A 12243-nucleotide genomic window follows, 5' to 3' on the forward strand; every position below is an offset into this window, starting at 1 on the left:
CTTTTACTTCAACTCAATATGCAAAATACAAAACATGTAAAAATAATTAAATACCTTTTTATCAACTATTTGGTTTTCACCGTCCTTTTAAAGTATCCCACGAGTAGATGAAGATATTACATTTTTTTTATCTAAATTTGAGGAAGAATTTGTTCTTATCGTCTTTCTTCCCTCATTTTAGAAGTGGATCTTACATATCCGCTATTTATTGAATAATACATAGATTAAAGGATGAAAAATCACTAGAAATTTGACGATTAAGTTGAATAAATCTAGTAAGTCTCTTAGATTCATCCATTGAAGATTGTTATAGTGGTCTAATTGAGATTTATTCTACTTTCAACAATTATTTAGATAAAATAAAATCAGAAAATTAATCTTAAAAAAAAAAGATAAAGATAAATACCTTAATTAATGGGATTTGTGTGAATTCAATTTCTGAAGATAAAAAACACCAAAAATTATGGTTGAGAGATATGCGAAAGTTAAAAGTTAAATGAGAATATAAATTAGAAAATATGAAAGAGAGAGAAAAACATTTTTATTTTTATTTTTATATATGAGCAAAATTGGAAGAGAGATACGTAGGAAACATGAATAAATGGAAACTAAAGATTTTTACTTTTTTTAAAAAATAAAAATAGTTGGGTAACATGTATGAATGAGATTTACATTGGAAACCTTAATAAGTGGAGTTAAATAAAGTAATTTTTTTTTATAAAATTAGTTGGAAAACATGTAGGCAATAGGAGATAAATAGGGATTTAATTAGGATACATATTGTTTTTCAAAATAATTATATTTTTGACATTTTTATTATTATTTTTAATTTAATGAGGTTTTTACTAATTAAGTTATGGATTTTGACTAGTTTGCTAATTTTTCCTTTAAAATGTGGATCAAAACCCATGAATTTAGTTTAGGACAAGTTGAAAAAAAGTTGGGCCTGTTATCTCATCAATTCGAAATTTGGGAGAAGGCCCAAGTTTATAATCGTATCTTACCTTTTATTGTATTTGATTATTTTTTGTCGAACTACCTTTCTTTGCATTGGTTTTTATTTGATTAAATTCCCCGAAAGAACGTCATTTATCCTTTTTATGTTCAAGATTATAATATTTATTCTTTTATTTAACTAGTTTTGTTTTATTTCATTAGTTTTCTGGCAACTTGAATTATTCCCTATAGAAGATTTCCCTTTAGTTGTTCCTTTTAAAAAGTAAATAAATTGTAACTACCTTTTAAGTCGTTACGAGAAGTAGAATTACTTTTGATAATAACTGACTGTGTCGACGGATCACACGACGGACCGTCATGGTCACGACGGACCGTCGAGTGTCTTCGTGCCAAAACACTTAAACTCTCAAATTTGGGTACGGGGAATCAACTCTCTGAACTTCGCAACAGAAGTGCATCATGGACCGTCGTAGACACGACGGACCGTCACAAGCAGTTTCGCTAAAATTTACTCTTTGAACTCTGTGAAGACCCTGCAGGACAGACCGTCGCAAGCACGATGGACCGTCACAAGCTGCGTAACCTCGACTGGGTCGGATTTCTGCTAAAAGTTTTAAGGGGTGTTTTGGACTATTTATGACAAACTGTATGAAATTAGTGGGTAAGTTTAATAACTTATTTACTTGAGGGTTAAATGAGATGACCTTGAAATAAATAGTAGGTTACTTTTATCATCTTTTATGCTTAATTATATGATAATTAGGGTAAAAGAAAAAGAGTTTGAATAAGGAAAAATAGAAAGAACAGAGAGAAGAGGGGAGAACGAACGAGAGAGGAAGAAGTGAAGAGGAAAGCAAAGGCATTGAGAAGTAGCTTGCTTGATCACAAATTCTTCGGTGGAGGTAGGTTATGGTTTATGCTATTTCATAGTAAACGCTAAATAGCGATTGATATGTATTGGGTGGTATTGTAAAGTCTTCTATATGCTTAATTGTGTTGTTGCATGTTGTGATTATGTAAATGGTGATGGATTATAATGATGATACTGTGGAGTCTTAAAAACCTTAAATCCACTCTATTAATGATGATGCCTTGATATAAAAAAGGCTTGATGAACTAAAAGAATGAGGTTAATGGATCGGGTGTCACGAACCGACACGTAGTATTAGGGGATCGGGTATCACGAACCGACACGTAGTATTAGGGGATCGGAGTGTCACGTTCCGATACATGAAGAATAAAGAGAAGGAATCTGGAATTATGTTAATATACTCAATTTAAAGAACCTATTTCCCAAATGAGTATGGTGTGGAGGCTTGAGTCCTCATAGGTGTGCTTGGTGTTGTGGACGATGGTGTTTGTACTTGTTGTTGTCACCTGTTGAGTATTGTTGTTGATTTTATGTTATTATTTGATATATATTGCTTTCTATTTTGAGTTGGCCGATGATACCTACTCAGTACATGTTCCTTGTACTGACTCCTACTTGTATTTTTCTCTTTGTCATTTGTGGAGTGCAGCAAACGTACCATCAAGTTCAAATCGTCCACAACTCTAGCCTGTGTTCAGTATATCAGAATTCAGGGTGAGGTACTGTTTCTAGCTCGGACTGGACTCTCTCCTTCATGTCTTGATGTCTTGAAGTTCGGACATGGACCATCTCTTTCACTGTTTTAGTTTCTTGAATACTCTTAGAATTAGAAATTTGAGGATAGATGTTCTTGGTGTGATGACTCCCAGATTTGGGGGATAGTAATTGATAAATTTTAGAAGTTATTTAATTAGTTTCGTTAATGAGTTTTGAGTCTTCCGCATTATTTTATTTTATTCGTTATGATTGAAATATTGGTTAATGTTGGGGTTTAGATTTGTTGATTCGCTCACATAGTAGGATAAGTGTGGGTGCCACTCGCGGCTCGTTTTGGGTCATGACAAACTTGGTATCAGAGCATTAGGTTCGTTGGTCTCATCACACAAGAACGAGTCTAGTAGAGTCTTGAGGAACGGTAGGGGGACACCTTTACTTTTCTTTGAAAGGCTATAGGACTTTAGGAAAGTTCCATTCTTTCTTTCTTTCGTGCTATTACTTGGATCCAATTGGTATCTAGGTGATAAAAATTGGTATCTGACATCCTCACTCTATTTCGCAGATGGTTAGAACTAGAAAAACAATTGCGCCAACACCAACACCGGCAAGACAGGATGCGTCTGAGCCAGCCACTGGGGCTGTAGCTCGAAGAGGATCAGTGGCAAGAGGTCGTGGTAGAGGTCGTGGGAGGACGTCCTCTAGAGGTAGAGGACAAACACCTGGTCCAGCCAGTACTAGGGCGGTGACTCCTCCACCGACTGATGAGGCAGTAAGAAAGGGTGAGGAAGGGGAAAATGAGGAAGTGCAAGATGAGGAATTACCACCCCAACCTACCATAGAGATGATTAACCAGGTTCTTGCTTATCTTAACGGGTTATCTGAATAAGGCCAGACACCTCTAGTGTTTTCTGCACTAGCACCTCAGGTTCTGGGAGTACAACATGCAGCTGCTGTGGCTCCCCGCATGGATGCCTCATTAGAAATAGGCACGTTTCCTCGATTTACTACAGGGCCTATAATGACGAGTGATCAACATGAACTTTTCACTAAGTTCTTGAAATTGAAACCTCTAGTCTTTAAGGGTGCTGAATCTGAGGATGCCTATGATTTTCAGGTTGATTGTCATGAGCTACTACACAATATGGACATAGTAGAACAATTCGGTGTTGAGTTTGTGACCTATCAGTTTCAGGGAAATGCCAAAATGTGGTGGCGATCGTATGTTGAGTGTCAACAAGCATAAGCACCACCTATGACTTGGGCATCATTGTCTAGCTTGTTGATGGAGAATTATATACCCCGGACTTTGAGAGATAGGAGGAGGGATGATTTCCTGAGCCTAGAGCAAGGCAGGATGTCGGTTACTGCTTATGAGGCTAAGTTTCGTGCATTATCCAGGTATGCCACCCAACTTTGCTTCAGTTTACAAGAGCGGATTCGCCGTTTTGTGAAGGGATTGAGGCTTGATTTGCAGATTCCAGCTTTACAGGTAGCTGCTGCAGAAAAATCCTTTCAGGAAGTGGTAGATTTTGTGATAGAAGTGGAGAGGGTGAAGCCAAACGACTTCACCATGGCATCGACAGCTAAGAAGTTTCATAAGGGAGGTGAGTTTAGTGGTTCTTACTCTAGAGGGCAGAGTTGAGGAGGTTATCCAGCCCGACCTATTCAGTCTTCACTGCAGGCTGTAGCTGGGGGTCCACCGCAGACCGGTCAACATTTCTCTGAGTTTGGAGGTTATCCCCAGACTCCGTCGTTCTCACAGAGACCTATGCTTGATTCCAGAGAGTTTTATGGATGTGGAGAGACTAGACATATTAGGAAGTTTTGTCCAAAACAGAGTTACAGACCCCCAATAGTTAGAGGTAGAGGTGGTCATGGGAGAAGTTGTCATTCTGGAGGATGTGGTGGACAAGGTAATGGTGGTCAGCAAATTAGTCGGGGTGGCGGGCAAGCTGGAGCTACTGCAGCACAACATGGTAGGGGCGACGGGCAGACAGGTTATAGGGCTCATTGTTATGCTTTCCCCAGGAGGTCTGAAGCTGAGACATCTGATGCTGTTATCACAAGTAATCTTTTAGTTTGTTATTGCATGGATTATGTATTATTTGATCCTGGATCCACATTTTCATATGTATCTTCCTCATTTGCTACTGGTCTTGATTTACATTGTGATTCGCTTGACATGCCTATTCGTGTCTCTACTCCTGTGGGTGAGTCTGTGATAGTTAAGAAGGTGTATAGGTCTTGTCTTGTGAATTTTGTGGGTAGCAATACTCATGTAGACTTGATTATCCTAGAAATGGTTGATTTCGATGTAATTCTGGGTATGACTTGGCTTTCTCCAAATTTTGCAATCTTAGATTGTAATGCTAAAACTGTAACATTGGCCAAGCCTGGGACAGATCCGTTAATGTGGGAGGGTGACTACACTTCCACTCCAGTTCGTATCATCTCCTTTCTTCGTGCTAAGAGAATGGTTAGTAAAGGGTGTTTAGCTTTCTTGGCACACCTTAGGGATGATACTTCCCAAGTACCTTCGATTGAGTTTGTTTCGATAGTCTGCGAGTTTCTGGATGTGTTTCCTGCAGACCTTCCTGGTATGCCACCGGATAGAGATATTGATTTCTGTATTGATCTGGAGGCGGGTACTCGCCCCATTTCCATAAATCCTTATAGAATGGCTCCCACTGAGTTAAGGGAGTTAAAGGCCCAACTTCAAGAGTTGTTAGGTAAGGGCTTTATTAGACGAAGTGCATCCCCTTGGGGTGCTCCTGTTTTGTTTGTGAAGAAAAAGAATGGAAGTTTTCGGATGTGCATAGACTACAAGCAACTGAATAAGATAACTATTAAGAACAAGTATCCTCTTCCTCGCATCGATGATTTGTTCGATCAGTTACAAGGTGCTTGTACCTTCTCAAAATCGATTTGAGATCTGGTTATCATCAATTGAAAATACGGGCAACGGATGTGCCAAAGACTACTTTTCGGACAAGGTATGGGCATTATGAGTTCTTAGTAATGTCTTTTGGGCTTACGAATGCCCCTGCTGCTTTAATGAGCTTGATGAACGGGATTTTTAAGCAATATCTGGATCTCTTTGTCATTCTATTCATTGATGATGTACTGGTATACTCAAAGAGCAGGAAAGAACATGAGGAGCACTTGAGAATTGTATTGGAAATGTTGAGGGAGAAAAAGCTTTATGCCTAATTCTCCAAGTGTGAGTTTTTGCTAGATTGAGTGTCCTTCTTGGGGCATGTGGTTTCTAAGGATGGAGTGATGGTGGATCCTTCTAAGATCGAAGCAGTGAAGAGTTGGGTAAGACCTACTAATGTTACAGAGGTAAGGAGCTTCTTTTGTTTAGCGAGCTACTACCGTCGATATGTCAAGGGATTTTCTTCTGTTGCATCCCAATTGACAAATTTTACTAAGTAGAGTGCTCCATTTGTATGGTCGGACGAGTGTGAAGAAAGCTTTCGGAAACTCAAGACCTTGTTGACTACTACACCAATTCTTACCCTGCAGATCTTCCTGGTATGCCAACGGATAGAGATATTGATTTCTATATTGATCTAGAGCTAGGTACTGTCCCTATTTCCATACCCCCTTATAAAATGGCTCCCGCTGAGTTAAGGGAGTTAAAGGTCCAACTTCAAGAGTCTTTGGGTAAGGTCTTTATTAGACCAAGTGCATCCCCTTGGGGTGCTCCTGTTTTGTTTGTGAAGAAGAAGGATGGAAGTTTTTTGATGTGCATAGACTACAGACAACTGAATAAGGTAACTATTAAGAACAAGTATCCTCTTCCTCGCATCGATGAATTGTTCGATCAGTTACAAGGTGCTTGTAACTTCTCAAAAATCGATTTGAGATCTAGTTATCATAAATTGAAAATACGTGCAACGGATCTACCAAAGACTGCTTTTCGGACCAGGTATGGGCATTATGAGTTCTTCGTAATGTATTTTGGGCTTACGAATGCCCCTGCTGCTTTCATGAGCTTGATGAACGGGATTTTTAAGCCATATCTGGATCTCTTTGTCATTGTATTTATTGATGATATAATGGTATACTCAAAGAGCAGGAAAGAACATGAGAAGCACTTGAGAATTGTATTGGAAATGTTGACGGAGAAAAAGCTTTATGCCAAATTCTCCAAGTGTGAGGTTTGGCTAGATTCAGTGTCCTTCTTGGGGTATGTGGCTTCTAATGATGGAGTGATGGTGGATCCTTCTAAGATCGAAGTAGTGAAGAGTTGGGTAAGACCTACTAATGTTACAGAGGTAATGAGCTTCGTTGGTTTAGCTAGCTACTACCATCGATTTGTCAAGGGATATTCTTCTGTTGCATCCCAATTGACAAATTTGACTAAGCAGAGTGCTCTTTCTGTATGGTCGGACGAGTGTGAAGAAAGCTTTCGGAAACTCAAGACCTTGTTGACTACTGCACCAATTCTTACCCTGCAAGTGGAGGGTAAGAATTTCATTGTTTATTGTGATGCATCCTATTCCGGTTTGGGTGCAGTCCTAATTCAAGAGAAGAATGTAATTGCTTATGCCTCCAGGCAATTAAAGGTGCATGAACGTAATTATCCGACCCATGATTAGGAGTTGGCTGCAGTAGTGTTTGCATTAAACCAATGGAGACATTATCGATATGGGGTTAAGTGTGAAGTCTATACGGATTACCGTAGTTTACAGTATGTCGTTACTCAAAAAGATTTGAATTTGAGACAGAGGAGATGGATGGAACTACTGAAGGACTATGATATCACTATCTTGTATCACTCGGGAAAATCTAATGTGGTGGCAGATGCTTTAAGTAGAAAGACAGGGAGCATGGGAAGTCTAGCTCACTTGCAGGTTTCTAGACGCCCATTGGCTAGGGAGGTTCAGACTCTGGCTAATGACTTTATGAGGCTTGAAGTGCTAGAGAAGGGAGGATTTTTGGCCTGTGTAGAGGCAAGATCTTCCTTTCTTGACAAGATTAAGGGAAAGCAGTTTAATGATGAGAAACTGAGTCGGATTCAAGATAAGGTATTGCGAGGAGAGGCTAAAGAAGCAAAAATTGATGAGGAAGGCGTTTTGAGACTTAAGGAAAGGGTATGTCTACCCCGCATCGATGATTTGATTCACACTATTCTTACAGAGACTCATAGTTCAAGGTATTCTATACATCTTGGTGCAACCAAGATGTATCGTGACTTAAAGCAACATTTTTGGTGGAGTACGATGAAGCGTGACATTGTTGATTTTGTTGCTCAATGCCCGAATTGTCAGCAGGTAAAGTATGAACACCAGAGGCCAGGAGGGACACTTCAGAGAATGCCCATTCCTGAATGGAAGTGGGAGAGAATTACAATGGACTTCGTGGTTGGTCTTCCAAAGACAATGGTTAAGTACGACTCCATTTAGGTAATTGTTGACAGATTAACTAAGTCTGCTCATTTCATTCCGGTCAGGGTGAAGTACAATGCAGAGAAGTTAGCCAAACTTTATCTCTCAGAAATCGTTCGATTGCATGGAGTTCCACTTTCCATCATATTAGATAGAGGTACGCATTTTACTTCTATGTTTTGGAAATCATTGCATGCTTAATTAGGTACTAGATTGGATCTTAGTATCGCATTTCACCCTCATACCGATGGTCAGTCTGAGCGAACGATTCAGGTTTTGGAGGATATGCTTCGTGCATGTGTGATAGAATTTGGTGGTCATTGGGATAAATTCTTACCCTTAGCAGAGTTTTCATAAAATAATACTTATCACCCAAGTATTGATATGGCCTGAGTTGAGGCACTGTATGGGAGAAGATGTAGGTCTCCCATTGGTTGGTTTGATGCATTTGAGGTGAGACCATGGGGTATCGATCTCTTGAGGGAATCATTAGATAAAGTAAAATATATTCAGGAAAAGCTTCTAGCCGGTCAGAACAAGCAGAAAGAATATGTAGACCGAAAAGTTAGAGACTTGGATTTTATGGAGGGTGAGCAAGTGTTGAGGGTGAGCAAGTCTTGCTGAAGGTCTCGCCCATGAAAGGGGTGATGCGATTTGGTAAGCGAGGTAAGCTTAGTCCGAGGTACATTGGTCAATTTGAATTTCTGAAGCGTGTGGGGGAGGTGGCTTATGAATTGGCATTGCCTCCAGGACTCTCAGGAGTGCACCTGGTATTTTATGTGTCTATGCTGAAAAGATACCATGGAGATGGAAACTACATTATTCGTTGGGACTCAGTTCTTCTTGATGAGAATTTGTCTTATAAGGAGGAGCATATTGCCATTTTAGATAGAGAAGTCCGCAAGTTGAGATCAAGGGAGATTGCATCCATCAAGGTTCAATGGAAGAATCGGCCAGTTGAAGAGTCCACTTGGGAGAAGGAGGCTAATATGCAAGAAAGATACCCACACCTTTTTACAGATTCAGGTACTCTTTCTCGCTCTTGTTTTTCTTCTTGTGATCGTTCGAGGATGAACGATGGGTAAATTGGTATCTATTGTAATGACCTGTTTAGTCGTTTCGAGCAGTAGAATTACTTTTGATAATAACTGACTGTGTCGACGGATCACACGACGGACTGTCATGGTCATGACGGACCGTCGAGTGTCTTCGTGCCAAAATACTTAAACTCTGAAATTTGGGTACGGGGAATCAACTCTCTAAACTTCGCAACGGAAGTGCAGCACGGACCGTCATAGACACGACGGACCGTCACAAGCATCTTCGCTAAAATTGACTCTCTGAACTCTGTGACGACCCTGCAGGACGGACCGTCGCAAGCACGACGGGCCATCACGAGCTGCATAACCTCGACTGGGTCGGATTTCAGCTAAATGTTTTAAGGGGTGTTTTGGACTATTTAGGACAAACTGTATGAAATTAGTGGGTAAGTTTAATAACTTATTTACTTGAGGGTTAAAGGAGATAACCTTGAAATAAATAGTGGGTTACTTTTATCATCTTTTATACTTAATTATATGATAATTAGGGTAAAAGAAAAAGAGTTTGAATAAGGAAAAATAGAAAGAACAGAGAGAAGAGGGGAGATCGAACGAGACAGGGAGAAGTGAAGAGGAAAGCAAAGGCATTGAGAAGTAGCTTGATTGATCACGAATTCTTCGGTGGAGGTAGGTTATGGTTTATGCTATTTCATAGTAAACTCTAAATACCGATTGATATGTATTGGGTGGTATTGTAAAGTCTTCTATATGCTTAATTTTGTTGTTGCATGTTGTGATTATGTAAATGGTGATGGATTATAATGATGATACTGTGGAATCTTAAAAACCTTAAATCCACTCTATTAATGATGATGCCTTGATATAAAGAAGGCTTGATAAACTAAAAGAATGAGGTTAATGGATCGGGTTTCACGAACCGACACGTATTATTAGGGGATCGGGTGTCACGAACCGACACGTAGGATTAGGGGATCGGAGTGTCACGTACCGACACCAGGAATTAAGGGATCAGGTGTCACAAACTGACACATAGTAGTAGGGGATCGGAGTGTCACGTTCCGGCACCAGGATAATAATGAGAATGAATCTTTAGGGGATCGGTGTGTCACGTTCCGACACCAAGATGATAAAGAAAATGAATCTTGGATTATGCTAGTATACTCAAATTTAAAGGACCTATTCCCCAAATGAGTATGGTGTGGAGGCTTGAGTCCTCAAAGATGTGCTTGGGTTGTGGCCAATGGTTATGGTACTTGTTGTTGTCACCAGTTGAGTATGGTAGTCGATTTTATGTTATTATCTGATATATATTGCTTTCTATTTTGAGTTGGCCGATGATACCTACTCAGTACTTGTGCCTTGTACTGACCCCTACTTGTAATTTTCTTCTTTGTTATTTGTGGAGTGCAGCAAACGTGCCATCGAATTCAAATCATCCTCAACTCTATCAAGTCTTCATCACGTCAGATTTCAGAATGAGCTACTGTTCCTAGCTCGGACTGGATTCTCTCTCATTCAAGTCTTGATGTCCTTGATGTTCGGACATGGACCATATGTTTACTTATTTTAGCTTCCTAGATACTCTTAGATTTAGTAATTTGAGGATTGAATGTTCTTGTGGTGATGACTTCCCTATTTTGGGGATAGTAATTGATAAATTTTAGAAGTTATTAATTGGTTATGTTAATGAGTTTTAAGTCTTTCGCATTATATTCTATTTATTATGGTTGAAATGTTGGGGTTTAGATTGGTTGGTTCGCTCACATAGTAGGATAAGTGTCGGTGCCACTCGCGGCTCATTTTGATTCGTGACAGTACTATTATGAATAGACACATTTGTTACTTGTGTACAATTTTGTTCATAACAAGATGCAAATACTATTGTGAATACATATATTTGTTGCTTTGATACAAAGAAACTTTGATCTTTGCATGCAAATGCAGTTCCCTGAGTAAATGATATATGTAAGAAAAAGTATTCAACTTGGGAAGCATAAAAATATAATAAGTATACATAATATAACTTAGACACTACATCACATAAAAACAAATCAGATAATAATGTAACTTTGAAAACATTCAAATAGCATTACTATTTGTTAAAAAAAAAATATAAATTTTATATGTATATTTACTTTACTGATACAAACAAGACTCTCACAAACCATAATGAATACAAACACATCTATAAACAAAATCATCCAAAATGAATTACTTAATAAATATCATATAACACAAATACATAAAAATTACATAGCATACAACACAAATACAACAAATTCACCACAACGAATACAAAACCATCCAATTAGAATTCATTAAAAAAATCTGAAAAATCATATTCATGTAAAATGTATTCTTAAATTATTGAATATATACCACTGTAAAAATAAATAAAGAAATGATTAAAAATTTGATACATTATCAAAAATAACAATAATTGTCGCCAAAATACAAGAATAAAATAAAAAAAGAATACAAATACAAACTAACACAAATTGCACGGTCTACATAAGAAATTTGTAAATATATTTAATACACATACTAAATTGATTTTGGATACATAAAAGAAATAAAATCAAACTACATTGTTGAAAAAAATTGTTCTTTTACTTCAACTCAATATGCAAAATACTAAACATGCAAAAATAATTAAATACCTTTTTATCAACAATTTGGTTTTCTCCGTCCTTTAAAGTACCCCACGAGTAGATGAAGATACTACATTTTTTATCTAAATTTGAGAAAGAATTTGTTCTGATCGTCTCTCTTCCCGCATTTTAGAAGTGGATCCTACATATCCGCTATTTATTGAATAATACATAGATTAATGGATGAAAAATCACTAGAAATTTGACGCTTAAGTTGAATAACTCTAGTAAGTCTCTTAGATTCATCCATTGAAGATTGTTATAGTGGTCGAATCGAGATTTATTCTACTTTCAAAAATTATTTAGATAAAATAAAATCTAAAAATAAATCTAAAAAAAAAAGATAAAGATGAATACCTTAATTAATGGGATTTGTGTGAATTCAATTTCTGAAGATTAAAAACACCAAAAATTACGGTAGAGAGATATGCGAAAGTTAAAAGTTGAATGACAATATAAATTAGAAAATATGAAAGAGACAGAAAAACTTTTTTATTTTTATTTATTATATATGAGCCAAATTGGAAGAGAGATACGTAGGAAACATGAATAAATGGAAACTAAAGATTTTTAGTTTTTTAAAAAATAATAAT

Source organism: Solanum lycopersicum, chromosome 10, assembly GCF_036512215.1.
Source record: "Solanum lycopersicum chromosome 10, SLM_r2.1".
Classification (NCBI taxonomy): domain Eukaryota; kingdom Viridiplantae; phylum Streptophyta; class Magnoliopsida; order Solanales; family Solanaceae; genus Solanum; species Solanum lycopersicum.